Raw genomic sequence first — 18,053 nt, forward strand, 5'->3', positions numbered from 1 at the left:
ACAGAGATGACTTCATTCAGAAGTGTAAACATTGTATCATTTAGTTCTTTTCTTGGCAGTCTGCCCAGAGAGGAGGAAAGGGTTGCTATGACGACTCAGGCAACTCACACTGACTTCTTACAGAAGTCATTTCAAAGTCCCGCTGTAGAATCGGCTTTTTATCAGAACAATCGGCCGATGCCGATTATTTAAAAAACGGCAAATATCGGCCGATATATCGGTCGACCTCTAGTTACGAAGCTGATGTTTGGTAACTCAAACCTTCAGCTCCCTCCACATATTCTCTATGGGATTGGAGTCTGGAGACTGGCTAGGCCACTTCAGGACCTTAATTTGTTTCTTCTTGAGCCAGTCCTTTGTTGCTTCGGCCATGCGTTTTGGGTCATTGTCATGCTGGAATACCCATCCACGACCCAATTTCAATGTCCTGGCTGAGGGAAGGAGGCCCTCATCCAAGCTTTGATGGTACATGGCCCTGTTCATCATCCCCCTAATGTAGCGGAGTTGTCCTGTCACCTTAGTAGAAAAATACCCCCAATGCATAATCTTTACATATGTTTAACAGTGGAGGTGCTATTCTTGGGGTCATAGGCAGCATTCCCCCTTCTCCAAACACGACGAGTTAAATTGATGTCAAAAAGCTTGATCTTGGTCTCATCTGACCACAACACTTTCACCCAGTTCTCCTCTGAATCATTTAGATGTTCATTAGCAAAATTTCAGACGGGCCTGCACATGTGTTTTCTTAAGCAGGGGGACCTTGCGGACGCTTCAGGATTTCAGTCCTTCATGGCATAGTGTGTTACCAATTGTTTTCTTGGTGACTACAATCCCAGCTGCCTTGAGATCATTGACACGATTCTCCTGTGCAATTCTGGGCCGATTCCTCACTGTTCTCATGATCATTGAAACTCCATGAGGTGAGATCTTGAATGGAGCCCCAGACCAAGACAGATTGACACTCATTTTGTGTTTCTTCAATTTGCGAATAATTGCACCAACTGTTGTCACCCTCTCACCAAGCTGCTCGTCGATGGTCTTGTAGCCCATTCCAGCCTTGTGCAAGTCTAAAATCTTGTCCCAGGCATCCTTGAACAGCTTTGGTCTTGGCTATGGAGGAGAGATTGGAATCTGATTGATTGTTTCTGTGGACAGGTGTCTTATGCAGGTAACAAGCTGAGATTAGGAGCACTCTCCTAATCTCAGCTCATTATCTATATAGAAGACACCTGGGAGGAAGAACTCTTGCTAATTTATCGGGGATCAATTTTTTCACTCATTAAAATGGAAACTTATAACTTTTTTGAAATGCGTTTTTCTGGATAGTTTTGTTGTTATTCTGTCTCACTGTTAGGCTGGGTTCACACTGCAGTGATGCGGGAACGCTGCGAATCCGCTGCAAGTTCCCGCATCGCATGCCTCCCGGCGGCAGTTCACACTGCCCTATGCGAACTGCTGGGAGTGTCAGCGAAACGTTAATGACACCCCCAGATCAGTTTGCATATCGCAGTGCGATCTGCAAACTCGGACAGGAATCGGATTGTTCACACCATGCGATACGATTCTGCTGTGGACCAAAAAAAGGGTCCTGTGCGAGTTTGGGGATGCAAATGCGAATTCAGCCATACTGAACTCGCATCGCACAGAGATCGGATGTGATTTGCAGTGCAGTGCGAATCACATCCGATCTCATCACCGCAGCAGTGTGAACCCAGCCTTAAAATAAACCTGCCATTAAAATTATAGACTGATCATTTCTTTGTCAGATGGCAAACATACAAAATCAGCAGGGTATAAAATATTTTTCTACCCGCACTGTATGTACGTGAAAAGTCAGTTTTCTCAAACATGTTTTTGTTATCTGTACATTTGTAGAATAGTGGATATAGGTACAGCGGGTGCCTGGTATGTACTAGTTTATGTCTTAATACTGTGAGCCGACAGGTCACAGCGAGGTTACAGAGAGCTGACAGCCAATGCAAGGTAAAAAATTTACTGAATGGAACTGTAAGCAATAGCCACCAATCACAGATCAAATATTAAATAGTGAAATAATACTTAGGCGAGTTCATTCGATCGCATTGAGCTACAACACATAACTGCTTTATGTAAAAAAAAAAAAAAAAAGAAAGAAAAAAAAAAAAAAAAAGGGAAGACCTGCTCTTTCCTTATAGCCGCATGCAACACATTCTATACAAACACTACTGAACCTGAGTTTATTCCATCAGTCATACTTAAAAGTGGAACTTAACCCAAAAGGGGAATCTGCATTTTTCCGCCTCCACCCCCCCCCCCCCCCCCCCCCCAACACCCTTTCAGTATTTGTGCAGCGGTGTTTTAAACGCAACTTTTTGGCAAAAGGGACACATTCATGAATTTAAAAAAAACAAAAAATAGTAAAATTAGCCCATTTTGTTTATATGATGTAAAAGATGATGTTACGCTGAGTAAATAGATACCAAACATGTCACGCTTTATAATTGCGTGCACTCGTGGAATGGCGACAAACTACGGTACCAAAAAATAAACACAACATAGACGACGCTTTACATTTTTTTACGGTTACCAGGTTAGAGTTACAGAGAAGGTCTAGTGTGAGAATTATTGCTCTCGCTCGGACGATCGCAGCGATATCTCCCATGTGTGATTTGAAAACTCTGCGACTTCCGTATGCGTTTCCTTTTGTGCGCAAGCTTGCGGGGATGGGGGCGCTTTCAAATTTTTAAAACATCCCTTGTGAAAGTAATAGGTGGGGACAGGTACTCTTTATGGAGGGATCAGGGGGTCTACAAGACCCCAAATCCCTCCTTTGCACTTCAAAGTATTCAGATCACCGGTTTCGGCAATTCTGAATACTGTATTTTTTTTTTTAAACCGGCGCCATTGGCAGTCGAGTAAACAGGAAGTGATGTTGTGACGTTGATTCCGTGTTTACAATCAGGAGACTGGAAGGAAGCCGTTTCTGGCTTCTTCCCAGTCTGTCCCTAGCCACTGGAAGTGGTGGTTCGTGAATCAGGTCTCCCTCTGAACGGGAGGCCCGTTCAGAGCGCCGGGAGGGGGGACGTCCCCTCCCGCTCCTTCGGGATAACAGCCGAGTGACGGCTCTAAAAAACGGTACCAGGATGATAGCTGCGGTCATCATCCCAATATAACCCCCTGAAAGCCGAGTACGCACATCTGCATACGCTCAGTGGGAAGGGGTTAAACTATTTTTATTTTTTGAAGGGGAGAAGATACCTAGTTTTGACAGGTATCCGCCTAGGTGAGCCCAACGGATGTTCAGCCCCCCCCCTCTTTCCCCACAGCTTTCTGGGACACGTCATAGGTCCCAGAAAGCTGCGGGACCCCTCACAAAACAGTGTGGCTCGTGCATGCGCAGCAGGAAGCTGGCTGTGAAAATGCTAAACCAAATGTATTATACTGCAGTTTACCATTCATTAGATGTGGTGGCTGCATCAGTTTTATTTTCTTTGGCTTTTTGGCATTTTCACCTGTTAATCTGGGCGGTAGCACACCTCCTGTCTTTGGCTGGATTCACACCTATGCATTTTTGGTGCTATTTGCACTACAGTCCATTTAACATGGTTTCCTATGGAACTCAAATCTGCAAAAAAGCACAGGTGTGAATTCAGCCTTAGTGAGACAACTCTGAAGGAATGAGTACAGGAGGCACAGCAGACAGCACCACGGTTGGTCTGGGGGGAGGTGTTTAATGTATTAGAACAGGGGTTGACAAATTTAGGAGCCAGTTTTTTTTTTTTTTTTTGAGTGGTATGGATTGTCAGCTCCCGGGGTAAGGCCACTCATTTTCACCCCCTATCCCTAACTCACAATGGAGCACCCAGTCAATAACAGTCATTGAAACGCTGTTACATCAGGGTTATGGGCTGACCAGAAAGAGTAAGGCTGGCAACAGATGGAACTGGCTGGCACTGGCAGGCGACACTGGTTTGGAACTGGCAGGCGGCACTATTGACACTGGCAGGCGGCCCTGGTTGGCGGTGGCAGGCGGCCCTGGTTGGCGGTGGCAGGCGGCCCTGGTTGGCGGTGGCACTAGTTGTCACTGGCAGATGGCACTGATTGGTGGTCGCACTGGTTGGTGTTGGCAGGTGGCACTGGCAGGTGGCACTGATTGGTGGTGGCAGGTGGCACTGGCAGGCACGTGGAACTGCCAGATGGCATTGGCAGGTGACACTGGTTTGGAACTGGCAGGTGACACTATTGGCACTGGCAGCTGGCACTGGTTTGGAAGTGGCAGGTGGCCCTGGTTAGCGGTGGCACTAGTTGGCACTTGCAGATAGCACTGATTGGCGGTGGCACTGGTTGGTGTTGGCAGGTGGCACTGGTTGGTGGTGGCACTAGTTGGCACTGACTGGTGGTGGCACTAGCAGGTGCCACTGGTTGGCGGTGGCAGGTGCCACTGATTGGCGGTGGCACTGGTTGGTGGTTGCAGGTGGCACTGACACTGGCAGGTGGCCCTGATTGGTGGTGGCAGGTTTCACACGGAGCACTCTGTTACTGAAATGTAACACAGGAGCTGTCAGAATTGAGCTTAATGTCGGGGTGGGCGGGTCCCGGCCGGGGAGGGCGGGACTCAGCAGCTATCAAACAACGGGCAACAATATGGCTGCTTAAGAAAAGGGGCGGGGCCACATACACGTAGCGGCCCGCCCAGATTCCATTGGCTGGTGTTTGTTAGTTGCCGGTTCCCGCCCACACCGGCCGGTTCCCGCCCACATCGACATCAAGCTGAAATCTGACAGATACTCCTCTCTCCGTTGCTTGTCAGTTTTACACACTTAGCGCGGCGCCGCAGAGTGTGGAGGAGGGAGGAGGACGGCAGTCAGTGTTAATGCTGCTGCATGTCTGGGGCATCAATAGTGAGTGGGCTGGTGGCAACTTAGGCGCCAGGTTGTGATTTCTGGTCGCATTGGTGACCTGGCGCCTGGGGTATGTCGAGCAGTGTATTAGAAGATTTAGATACACAAACAAACTTCAGATCAAACTAAAGCCAAACTTCAGATCACACTTTATAATCAGTTACAGGAAACTGTTTTCCTTTTGGGATAAAAGTTTTGCATTAATAAAAGCTGATTGTTTTAATCACCCCTGCCAGTGTTAAGTGGTTTGTCTCACCCATATGAACTAATAAATTCTGCTGGAGAGTATGTGTTTTTGAAAAAAATAAATAAAAATAAAACACAGACGTGCTGGCTGGATCACCAGATGAAAATAGAAGAAAGCAAGCCTAAAAAGGAAAAAATTAATGAAGCCATCACATCTAAGAATTGGTAATCTGCAACATAATAAATGTTTCGTTTTGGGTTTAATACTGATGCTTTTAGAGATGCCTAGCGGTTACTGTTCACCTCCACCATCATAGGAATGAGCTCTCACACGCTGAGAGGAACAGCTCACTCCTGTGACGGTTGAGGTAAACGAGTAAGCGCCTGTAAGAAGCCGCAACTGCAATCCCAATGTGAAAGCCCGAGTGCTTTCACACTGAGGCGCTGCACTGGCAGAGCGTCAAAAAAAAAAAAAAAAAAAAAAAAAGGGTCCTGCAAGCAGCCTCTTTGCAGCGCTTTTGGAGCGGTGAATACACCGCTCCTAAAGCGCCTCTTCCCATTGAAATCAATGGGAAGCGCCTGCAAAATGCCTGAAAAGCGCCTGCAAAGTGCTTTTGGCAGCAGCGATTTGTGGGCGCTTTTAACCCTTTATTTGGCCACTAGCAGGGGTTAAAAGCGCCCCACTAGCGCTCAAAAAACACTGGTAAAATCGTCGCTAGTTTAAGCGGCGCTTTATGAGGGTTTTACAGGTGCTGGCAGTGCAAAAGGGCTCTTAAAGCACTTGGGCTTTCACATTGGGATTGCAGATGAGGCTTTTTTCAAACGCTTTACAGGCGCTTTTTTTAAACGCTAAAGCTCCTGAAAAACGGCCCAGTGTGAAAGGGGTCTAAGGCGGTAGAAGTAAAGAATGTGGAACGGTTTAGTTTTCTTAGGAATAAAATAATTCACTTTACAGGTTGCTAGGGGCAGTATCATTGATTACTAGGGGAAATGGCCGTAGTGTCTAATGTCATTGGTTACTAGGAGCAACAGCTGTAGAGTGTGGCATTATTGGTTACTAGGGGCAACGGTTGTAGTGTTTAGAATGTAAGCTCTACGAGCAGGGCCCTCCTGTATCTTTTGTATTGTACTGTAATTGTGTTTTCTCTAACTGTGTTGTTCCCCCCTCCCCCCATACATTGTAAAGTGCTGTGTAAACTGTTGGCGCTATATAAATCGTGTATAGCAAGAATAGCGTTTGGTGTCATTGTTGGTTGCTTGGAGCAACGGCTGTAGTGTTTGGTGTTACTAGGGGCAACAGCTGTGTGGTATCGTTGGTTGCTAGGAGCAACAGCTGCAGTGTATGCTGTCATTACTAGGGCCAACAGCTGTAAGGCATGTCATTGGTAGGGAGAGCGGTGTGGGTGTGTGACTGGAGGAGCTGGTGAGCCTCATTCATTGCCTGGGGTCCATGACATCATTAGCAGCACTCACTTATTACTAGAGCTCGGGGTGACTGGCCTGCACTATGAGAGACACAGAATGGAGCACAGTCAAAACTCTGAACACTGTACTGATAAGGAACCGCCTCACCAACCCGTCCGGTACTTACCGACACCGGCATCACTCTGGACACATCCTACTGGACCGCGAAACAGCCGAGAGTTCTCGCGTAGGTAGTAATTAGTGGTGACGCGCATGCCCCGTTGACATATAGAAAAGCCGAGGATTGGGGCGCATGCGCACTTGTGTTATGTTATGACTGGCTGCTGACAGGATGTTGGGCTGTGGTTATGTGCAGCGGTTATATTTACAGGAAGGCTTTGAAGGTCCAGCTTACTGTTGGACTTTTGAATGTCATTGTAGTGTTTGAGGTGACCAGGATTCTCTACATTTAGTGAGGGCTTTTGTCTGTCACAGTTTTTTTTTTTTAAATGGCAGACATGGATGGCCTAACAAAGAATGAAACATGTATGCATTCAAAAATACATAATGCTAAACTTACTAACTTTTTTATACTAGTGGTGCAAAATTAATTATAATAAAGTGAATTCAGGGCCTATGCAAAGCACTGCTGTTAAGCACAGCTCCCAGCTGTCTGATTTCCAGGGACTGGCCCTATTTGGAACAAAGTCCCTCTTTCCTCCTCGTTTGTCCCTCATTTTGATCTGGTTTATATAGTTGTATATAAAATACACTTTTTATCCTTCAAAAAGTGTTTCTCACTGATAAGGCCCCTTTCACACGGGGCGGATCCGCTCAGCGAACGCCACTAGCTCAGCGGGAGATCGCACCATTGATCCTCACTGTGCAGGGAGGGACCTGTCAGAGGAGCCCCGCTGATATCTATGGGGAGATCAGACAAAAATTGACAGCATGTCCGTTTTCATCAGATCCCCATCCGATCCGATTCGCCATACGTCTGTTTTGAGCAGATAGGATGGCAGGCGGGTGCCAGTGGACACATCGCTGCTGACATCCGCCTGCCCATAGGACTCAATGGGTGGCCTGCTTGGATCCGCCTGCAAAACGGACAGCCGCATCTTATTTCTAATTTGCTGCATTTGTAAATTTCAAAAGCCAGTATAAAAGGAATATTAGTGGTACAAAAAACACACACACACACACACACACACACACACACACACACACACACACACACACACACACACACACACACACACACACACACACACACACACACACACACACACACACACACACACACACACACTTGTGGGTTCAACTAATAATTTTTTTTTGTTTAACCACTTGCTTAAACCCCACTCCTGCCCAGACCAATTTTCAGCGCTGTCACACTTTGAATGACAATTGCGCAGTCATGCTAAACTGTACCCAAATGAATGATTTTTATCATTTCTTCCCACAAATAGAGTTTTCTTTTGGAGGTGTGTGATCACCTCTGCGTTTTTTATTTTTTGTTAAGTTTTTTTTTAAAAAGACCGAATTATTTAAAAATAAAATATATATAGATTTTTTCATATTTTGTTATAAAATTTTAAAACAAGCAATTTTCCTCCTTCATTGATGTACACTGATGGGCACCGATAGGTAGCAATGATGGGCACTGATGGGTGGCAATAATGGGCACTGATCGATTATACTGATAGGCAGCACTGCTAGGTGGCACTGATTGGTACCACTGGTGGGCATTGATAGCTGGCACTTGTGGGCATTGATCAGTGACCCTGGTGGGCACTGGCAGGGGGTATTTTCTGGGCACAATGAGGCATAATTGCCTCTTCCTCTTTGGGACCAATGTCCCTTGCAGATAAGCCAGTGATAGGCTTTTTTGTCTCCTCACGCTGTCAGCGTGAGGAGAAAAAAAAAAACAATTACCGAGCTTTTGGTTACATCATGTGATCAGCTGTCATTGGCTGACAGCTGATCACATGGTAAGGGGCCAGGACTGGCGCCTTACTCAAATCGGCGATCACCCTAGTCTCAGTGACTCGGTGATCACAGCACGCTTCGCGTGCCCCCTGTAGCGCATGCGCAGGGAGCGTGCACAGGGGAGGCAGTCATATGACTGCCTCCCAGAAATTCAAGCCGTCATATGGCTACAGTGTGGATGTCAACTGGTTAATTCTCCTTTGAGGGGGTGTGTCCTATGCCTGCATATTTACACCAATAGGTGTCTCTCATTGCCATCTCAAAGAGTTGGGAGGTATGGTTCGGTAACACAGGTTTTACCACAAAACACCACATGGTAATGCCAGCTGGTGTGATGTGGTGCAGTTCTATCTGAATTGGGTACCAACTCACCTTTTCGAAGCAGTGCAGTGCAAAGTGCGTTGCAGTGTTCTGACTAAAATGTCTCATGCACCGTTTCTGGTCTGTTGTGGTGAATTGGATTGCCCAGTTGCTGGGCAGTTATGTCAAATGAGTGGGATGCACAATAATGTACAAACTAACACACTTCAATAAGGGAGCGTTTATGTACCGTAGCAGACCTGGGAATTGGCCCTTAAAGCGGAGTTCCAACCAATTTTGAGAGGTGGTCTTAAGCGAAAGACCACCTCTAGTTTTTGGATATTTAAACATTTTTTTTACTTTCTCTCGTACCTTTTTATAAGTACTAAGAGATCTTCCGATCCAGCTGGGCCACGGCCAAGGACGTCACAACCTCTTCTGCGGCAAGCCCCCTTGTTGTCTTCTGGGACATGTGTGTGTCCCAGAAGACAAGCTGGCCATTCACAAAGCACCACGCGACAACCAGCAAGGCTCCACTGCCGGTTTCCCTTAGTTGGAATGGCGGCGATGATGGACGGATCGGCCTCGGGGGGGGGGGGGGGCGGCATTGTGGGCTCCCTGAACAGGTAAGTGTCCTTATTAAAAGTCAGAAGTTACAGTGTTTGCAGCTGCTGACTTTTAAAAATAAAAATTTGGCTGGAACACCGCTTTAACCGCTTCAAGACCAACCGCTGCACTTATACTGTGGCAGGTTGGCTCCCCTGTGCGAGCCATCATAGCTATACGTTGGCTTGTGGGGTTGGGATAGCAGGCGGGGGTGCCGATGCTCGTGGCCACAAGCGATCGTGACCAGGAGACATAGAACAGGGAAGAGTAAACACACACTTCCCTGTTCTGACAGGAGTGACAGATCATGTGTTCCTATTAGCTAGGAACCACGATCCTTCACTTCCTCTAGTCAGTCCCCTCCCCCTTCAGTTAGAATCACCTCCCAGGGAACAGTTAACCCCTTGATCGACCCGTAGTGTTTACCCCTTCACTGCCAGTGACATTTTTACAGTAGTCAATTTTTTATAGCATTGATCGCTGTATTAATGCCAATGGTCCCAAAAATGTGTCAAAATTGTCCGATGTGTCCGCCATAATGTAGCAGTCACATAGACAGCCCTGGATATCTATGCTATATCATGGCGCCTACTCGCCCCCCCCCCCCCCCCAACTGTCCATATTTTAAAAGTCAGTAGCTGCAGTATTTGTAGCTACTGACTTAAAAAAAAAAAATAATAATAATTTGGCGGAGCTCCACTTTAAATCACAAATTGGGAGCAGCTGCTGTGTCCATGCAGCTGCTACATCCCAGTTGACATGAATGTGACTGCCTGCACGTGGATGCATGGAACATCTGTGCAGGCAAAACACAGCTCTCATCTAGGCTTATGTTGTAGTATGCCCATGTGAATGAGGCCTTACGCAAATGAATTTTGTGTAGCGTAGCACACCTGGTTAGTGAGAACAGACTCTAAAGCCTCGTACACACGATCATATTTTCGGACGACCATTCTTCCATTTTTGTTGCATGCTAGCCTCATGTCGGAAGTGAAGAGATTACTCACCATACGAAAATTTTCATACAACAGAATGCAACTTCAGAAGGGATGTAATGTGTTGAATAGTTTTGTATGTGCTCTTTTGTTTTTGATCATGCGTAGTCTTGCTCTTACAATTTTTTTCATAACCATACTAGGTTTTGTCGTACAAAAAAACGGAATCAGCTAACAGTACTAACAATCCGAGAATCGACAGATCGTTCGCCGGATGAAATTTTACTTCCGATTTTCGTGTCGTGTGTATGGGCCTTAAAAGCAGACCTTCACCCATTTCAGAAAAACCCTCTCTCCTCCCACTCTATTAGGCCCCTTTAACAGGGGCAGACTCCATTATGATCAGCAGGGGATCTGTCCTGTGATCCCTTGCTGATCAGAGCTGAGTAGACAGATGACAGGTCCATGTCTGCTCCATTTATGCAGAGGGGACATGGACAGAGCCCGCTCTGCTCTATGGACCAGCAAGTGTAAATGGACTTCACTGTCTGTGTAGGCTAGATTCACTCCTGTGAGGGTGTTTGCCGCTGTGGGACCACATCTGTTGCTGCAGCCGTAACTACCTGCACTGCTGCCCAGGACATGCGTGAGGATATCATTAAAGAAGAACTCCAGGTTTTCACATAATTTACATATTTATTTTGGGCCATGCTGACCCAAACAAACTATGTCCCTCACTAATCTGTGAGACCACTGGATGTGCCGTTAAAATTGTATGTAGCTGTGGCTCCTCTCTCCTCCTCTGTCGAGCCCCTCCTCTCTGTTGCCCCCCCTCCTCCCTGTCAATCTCCCTCCATGTTGCCGGGTGCTCTCCTCTGGCTGGCTAAAGAAGGGGCATAGAGGTGAGGTTGAAGGCAGAGCCCCTGTGTTCCTTACTGCTCTTTTGAAAAGTGTGCAGAGATCGCGGTGAGACAAGCTTGTAAAGTAAGTTTTTGTGAATATATATATTGGTCCCCCCCCCCATACAATACGCATACATACTTAGGCTCATGCAGCATGCACAGCTTAACTATCCTCAGCCAATGCCTTACAGGAGGACTCCCCTGTCCCCCCATACTACACCAGGAGACCTCCCCCCACCACCCAGAGTTACACTGGAAGGCTCCCCACCAAACATTACACACTACATATTAGAGCTGCACAATTAATAATTAAAAAATCGTGGTCTCGATTCTCTTTTGCAGAGTTTGCTAATTCTTTCATATAACAAGTGGAGAGACTTATCTGCTCACTCAGCAGTCAAAAGAAAAAGGGATAAACTTCTGTGTGTAAAGAAAAAATACAGGCAGTCCGCCAAGTTTTTAACAAATGCAGGAAGTTCATCTCCAAATACGGAAAGGTTTCTTCACAGTAAGAGCTGTGAAAATTTGGAATAGACTCCCTCCAGAGGTGATTCTGGCCAGCTCAGTAGATTGCTTTAAGCCCTTGTACACACGGTTGGATATTCCGACTGTGTGTGGTCTCCATCGGACTGTTTCCTTCGGAGTATCCGACGGACCAAGTTTTCCAACTTGTTGGTAAAATTTTCCGACAAAATACTCCCATCATGTGTAGAGAATTCCGATCGGACAAAGTGCCACGCATGCTCAGATCAAATTCCTACATCAAAGCTGTTGGCTACTAGCCTGAACGTAGTTCATAACGAAATAACGTCATCACGTTCTGAATGATCGGATTTTCCGACAACTTCGTCCAACCGTGTGTATACAACAGTTTCGGATTTGGTTGTCGGAATGTCCGACCGTGTGTACAAGGGCTAAGAAAGGCCTGCATACTTTAAGTGTACATAATATAACTGGGTACTAACATTTATACAGTGGTGTGAAAAAGTGTGTGCCCCCTCCTCATTTCCTGTTCCTTTGCATGTTTGTCACACTTAAGTGTTTCGGAACATCAAACCAATTTAAACAATAGTCAAGGACAACACAAGTAAACACAAAATGCAATTTGTAAATGAAGGTGTTTATTATTAAAGGTGAAAAAAAATCCAAACCATCATGGCCCTGTGTGAAAAAGTGATTGCCCCCCTTGTTAAAACATACTATAACTGTGGTTGTCCACACCTGAGTTCAATTTCTCTAGCCACACCCAGGCCTGATTATTGCCACACCTGTTCACAATCAAGGCATCACTTAAATAGGAGCTGCTTGACACAGTAAGGTCCACCAGAAGATCCTTAAAAGCTACACATCATGCCGAGACCCAAAGAAATTCAGGAACAATTGAGAAAGAAAGTAATTGAGATCTATCAGTCTGGAAAGGGTTATAAAGCCATTTCCAAAGCTTTGGGAATCCAGCGAACCACAGTGAGAGCCATTATCCACAAATGGCGAAGACATGGAACAGTGGTGAACCTTCCCAGGAGTGGCCCAAAATTACCCCAAGAGCGCAGCGACGACTCATCCAAGAGGTCACAAAAGACCCCACAACAACGTCCAAGGAACTGCAGGCCTCACTTGCCTCAGTTAAGGTCAGCATTCATGCCTCCACCATCAGGAAAAGACTGGGCAAAAATGGCCTGCATGGCAGAGTTCCAAGGAGAAAACCACTGCTGAGCAAAAAGAACATCAAAGCTCGTCTCAATTTCTCCACAACACATCTTGATGATCCCCAAGACTTTTGGGACAACATTCTGTGGACCGATGAGACAAAAGTGGAACTCTTTGGAAGGTGTGTGTCCAAGTATATCTGGCGTAGAAGGAACACTGCATTTCATAAAAAGAACATTATACCAACAGTAAAATATGGTGGTGGTAGTGTGATGGTCTGGGGCTGTTTTGCTGCTTCAGGACCTGGAAGACTTGCCGTGATAAAAGGAACTATGAATTCTGCTGTCTACCAAGAGATCCTGAAGGAGAATGTCCGACCATCTGTTCGTGTACTCAAGCTGAAACGAACTTGGGTTCTGCAGCAGGACAATGATCCTAAACACACCAGCAAGTCCACCACCGAATGGCTGAAGAAAAACAAAATGAAGACTTTGGAGTGGCCTAGCCAAAGTCCTGACCTGAATCCTATTGAGATGTTGTGGTATGACCTTAAAAAGGCCGTTCATGCTCGAAAACCCTCTAATGTAACTGAATTAGGACAATTCTGCAAAGATGAGTGGGCCAAAATTCCTCCAGGACGCTGTAAAAGCCTCATTGCACGTTATCGCAAACGCTTGGTTGCAGTTGTTGCTGCTAAGGGTGGCCCAACCAGTTATTAGGTTTAGGGGGCAATCACTTTTTCACACAGGGCCATGATGGTTTGGATTTTTTTTCACCTTTAATAATAAACACCTTCATTTACAAATTGCATTTTGTGTTTACTTGTGTTGTCCTTGACTATTGTTTAAATTGGTTTGATGTTCCGAAACGCTTAAGTGTGACAAACATGCAAAGGAACAGGAAATGAGGAAAGGGGCAAACACTTTTTCACACCACTGTAGGTAAAGTTAATCCAGGGAAAATCCGATATATAGCTTCTCCTCGTCTTCAGCCATCTTTATTGGCTTGTGCAGGATGAAGTCACTACCACGCATGCGCAGGAGTGCAGTCATCCTGGCACATTGGCATGCATGTGCAGCTCCATGTAAATTTTGCAAAGGATTGAGAACAGGCAGGCAAGTATTTCATTGCAGAAGAGGCATTGCATGTCTTTTCTGCAATGAAGAACCTGTCTGTTCACAATTTTATATTTCAGTCTTTAGTTTCATGTTAAAGGTCTACAAGCAAACCAAGTGGAGCATGATGAATTAAGTGCAGAGTCTATTTCGATACACCAGGAATAAGAACAGGTGCCGAAGGAAGCCAGATGTGTGACTTTCCTGACTACTCATAAAATCTCCTTCATTAGGGGACATTTATCAATTAATTTGCAGACACTGTTGCATTGTGCAAAAGTGTGGCGGATTTTCCACAGATTTCACAACTTGTTGCAATTGGCCTTAAAAATTGTTGGAAAAGAACCAGGGCCAATCCTAGGGTCACAGATGCCTGGGTGCAAGAATATTGACAAAGGAGCGCAGCCGTCGTATCACCCACGGCTCTGCCGGCTCAGGAAACGCGTCACATTCCTCGTGACATCATCTCCTTTCGCCTGGAGTTCCGCTTGCATTCCACGCCTCGGATGAATATGTCCTGTTAATGTCGGCTCGTATGGACATTTACATGGCCACCATGAGCAGAAACATCCTGACAGGACTCCCCAGCGTGCTGGAATGACTACACTGAGGCTTCTCTCCCCTCCGTTACATGGGATTAGTACTTTGCCGGATTATTACTGCTATAATGTTAGTGTTTTTAATCACGGATTTTATTAAAGAAAGTGTATACAGTCTACACCCAGAGGCGTCTCTTGTTCTCTTTTATCCTCTGGGTGCAAGAATATTCCTGGTGCCCCCACATGGGCGTGGTCACGTTACCAACTCCTCCCCTTTGGCGGGGGGGGGGGGGTCACAGTGGCACTATTTGATGGGCACAGTGACAGCATTTGATCTGGCACTATTTGATGGGGCACAGTGGCTAGGGATGAGCTTCGAGTTCGAGTCGAACTCAGCGAACAGTGAACAATTTGGGCTGTTCGCAGCAAATTCGAAAAGCCGGAACACCCTATACAAGTCTATGGGAGAAATCTAAAGTGCTAATTTTAAAGGGTAATATGCAGGTTACTGTCCTAAAAAGTGTTTGGGGACCCGGGTCCTGCCCCAGGGGACATGGATCAATGCAAAAAAAAGTTTTAAAAACGGACGTTTTTTCAGGAGCAGTGATTTTAATAATGATTAAAGTGAAACAATAAAAGTGTAATATTCCTTTAAATTTCGTAGCTGGGGGGTATCTATAGTATACCTGTGAAGGGGCGCATGTTTCTGGTGCTTAGAACTGTCCCTGCACAAAGTGTCATTTGTGCAGGAAAAAATGTCTTTTAAAATCACTTGCGGCTAAATTGTCGGCTCCCCGTAATACAGAAAACACTCAATGAGTGTTCTCTGTATTAGCCGACAATTCATTCATTCATTGATTAAAAAAAAAAGCGTTCCCCTAAATTCAATTACCAGGCCCTTCAGGTCTGACATGGATATTAAGGGGAACCCCGTGTCAAATAAAAAAAAAATTGACGTGGGGGTCCCCCTAAGTATCAATACCAGACCCTTCAGGTCTAATTTGGATATTAAGGTGAACCCCGCATCAAATTAAAAAAAAATTGACGTGGGGGCCCCCCTAAAAATCCATACCAGACCCTTTATCCGAGCACGCAACCTGGCAGGCCGCAGGAAAAGAGGGGGGGACGAGAGAGCGGCCCCCCCTCCCTCCTGAACCGTACCAGGCCACATACCCTCAACATTGGGAGGATGCTTTGGGGGTCTGTGACCCCTCAAAGCACCTTGTCCCCATGTTGATGAGGACAAGGGCCTCATCCTCACAACCCTGGCCGGTGGTTGCTAGGGTCTGCGGGCGGGGGGCTTATCAGAATCTGGAAGCCCCCTTTAACAAGGGGACCCCCAGATCCTGCCCCCCCTGTTTGAAATGGTAAGGGGGTACAAAAGTACCCCTACCATTTCACAAAGAAAGTGTCAAAATGGTTAAATAAGACAAACACACTTTTGAAAAATTCCTTTATTAAAAATAAAAAAAATAAAAAAAAGATTCCAGCGGTGCTAATCCACTCTTGCTATCTAGCGACGGATCTCCGGGGTCCAGCGATGGATGATCATATCCAGCGACGGGGATCTCTCAGTCCAGCGCTGTCCATACATCCTTCTTCTGTCTCCACTGCGGAGACTGCGGAGATCCCAGCGCTGACGTTTCTTATATTAGGAGTATGGGTGACCCCGCCCCCTCTGATGTAACGGAAACCTGCGTTACATCAGAGGGGGCGGGGTCACCCATACGTCACTGGGCAACCCCTGGCTCCCTTCACCAGCGTCAGAGGGGGCGGGGTCAGGTGGCGAGTGGCCCCGCCCTCCTAATATAAGAAACGTCAGCGCTGGGATCTCCGCAGTGTCTCCGCAATGGAGACAGAAGAAGGATGTATGGACAGCGCTGGACTGAGAGATCCGCCGTCGCTGGATATGATCATCCATCGCTGGACCCCGGAGATTGGTCGCTGGATAGCAAGAGTGGATTAGCACCGCTGGAATCTTTTTTTTGTTTTTTAATAAAGGAATTTTTCAAAAGTGTGTTTGTCTTATTTAACCATTTTTACACTTTCTTTGTGAAATGGTAGGGGTACTTTTGTACCCCCTTACCATTTCAAACAGGGGGGGGGGGGCGGGATCTGGAGGTCCCCTTGTTAAAGGGATCTTCCAGATTCTGATAAGCCCCCAGCCCGCAGACCCTCACAACCACCGGCCAGGGTTGTGAGGATGAGGCCCTTGTCCTCATCAACATGGGGACAAGGTGCTTTGAGGGGTCACAGACCCCCAAAGCATCCTCACAATGTTGAGGGTATGTGGCCTGGTACGGTTCAGGAGGGAGGGGGATGACACTTTGTGCAGGGACAGTTCTAAGCACCAGAAACATGCGCCCCTTCACAGGCATACTATAGATACCCCCCAGCTACGAAATTTAAAGGAATATTACACTTTTATTGTTTCACTTTAATCATTATTAAAATCTCTGCTCCTGAAAAAACAGCCGTTTTTAAAACTTTTTTTTGCATTGATCCATGTCCCCTGGGGCAGGACCCGGGTCCCCAAACACTTTTTAGGACAGTAACTTGCATATTACCCTTTAAAATGAGCACTTTAGATTGTGAACATTCGAGTCCCATAGACTTTAATAGGGTTCTAAAGTTCACACGAAGTTTAGGTCTATTCGCAGGTTCTGGTGCAAACCGAACAGGGGGGTGTTCGGCTCATCCCTAACAGTGGCAAAGAGATAGCAATGATTGTTTCACAGTACCTACATCTAAATATAAGGGTATATAGAAAAAGGGGTTCCCCTTGGGGTAGGACTTTAAGGGCACTTAGAATCACAAATAATATAATAGAAAAAGGTCCAAATTTATTGAAAATACATAGGTAAAAACATAAATCATGGCATGTGTACATATCAACCATAACTGATACTGCAAGTAGTTGAAGTAGATGGTAGCTAAATTTATCCTTCACCCAACAAGTTTCCGAGTCTACAAGAGATACTCCTTCCTCAGGGGTAACTAGGATACAGAGCCTAGTTGCAGCAATCAAACGCTTGTGGTGCAATCCATAAAGTTAAAAACAGGATCAAACGCAATATTTTGGCCACCGGAAATCATCATAATCCTATAGGGACCTGGTTAAATGCACATAGGCAGGCCAAGACCAGGTGTCCTTTGTCCAGTTGGTATATAGGGAGACACTTGAGCATAGAAATATTCAGCATGTGTCTCTCCTGGTGGTATCCTGTGAACAGGTTGCATGGGGCACAGTGGCTGCATTTGATGGGCACAGTGACTGCATTTGATGGGCACAGTGACTGCGTTTTGATGGTACAACTTACTTGTAGAACAGCCTGGTGGCAGAAAGCCAGAGGGTCAATTCCAAGCCTCCAGAACAGACAGTGTCAGGCTGCAACACCAGGCTCAGGCAGCGGCAGCCAACAGATGCTATGCTGGTGTAGTGCAGGTAGACAGCGTGCTCAGCTCAATCACTCACAGGCAGGCAGCTCCCCTCTCTCTGGCTCTGAGCCATGCTCTCTGAAGAACATGGAAGAGCTGGGTGTAGTTTACT

General features: G+C 46.3%; 1 protein-coding gene across 3 annotated transcripts in view; it reads right to left on the reverse strand.

Moving 5' to 3' along the window:
- LOC143933940 (carnitine O-palmitoyltransferase 1, liver isoform-like) overlaps positions 1-18,053 on the reverse strand; it is a 203,607-nt gene that overhangs the window by 156,377 nt on the left and 29,177 nt on the right. For 2 of the 3 annotated variants that reach the window (XM_077457118.1, XM_077457116.1), the window contains exon 1: positions 6,658-6,786. The exons of the other annotated variant lie outside the window; for it this stretch is intronic. The gene's annotated coding sequence lies outside the window, so the exon portion shown is untranslated. Of the gene's footprint in view, positions 1-6,657; positions 6,787-18,053 lie in introns of those variants that run through there. 3 annotated transcript variants of the gene reach the window in all.

This window comes from Lithobates pipiens, unplaced genomic scaffold (assembly GCF_037356315.1).
Source record: "Lithobates pipiens isolate NorthernLeopardFrog02 unplaced genomic scaffold, aLitPip1_a1.2 Scaffold_27, whole genome shotgun sequence".
NCBI lineage: Eukaryota > Metazoa > Chordata > Amphibia > Anura > Ranidae > Lithobates > Lithobates pipiens.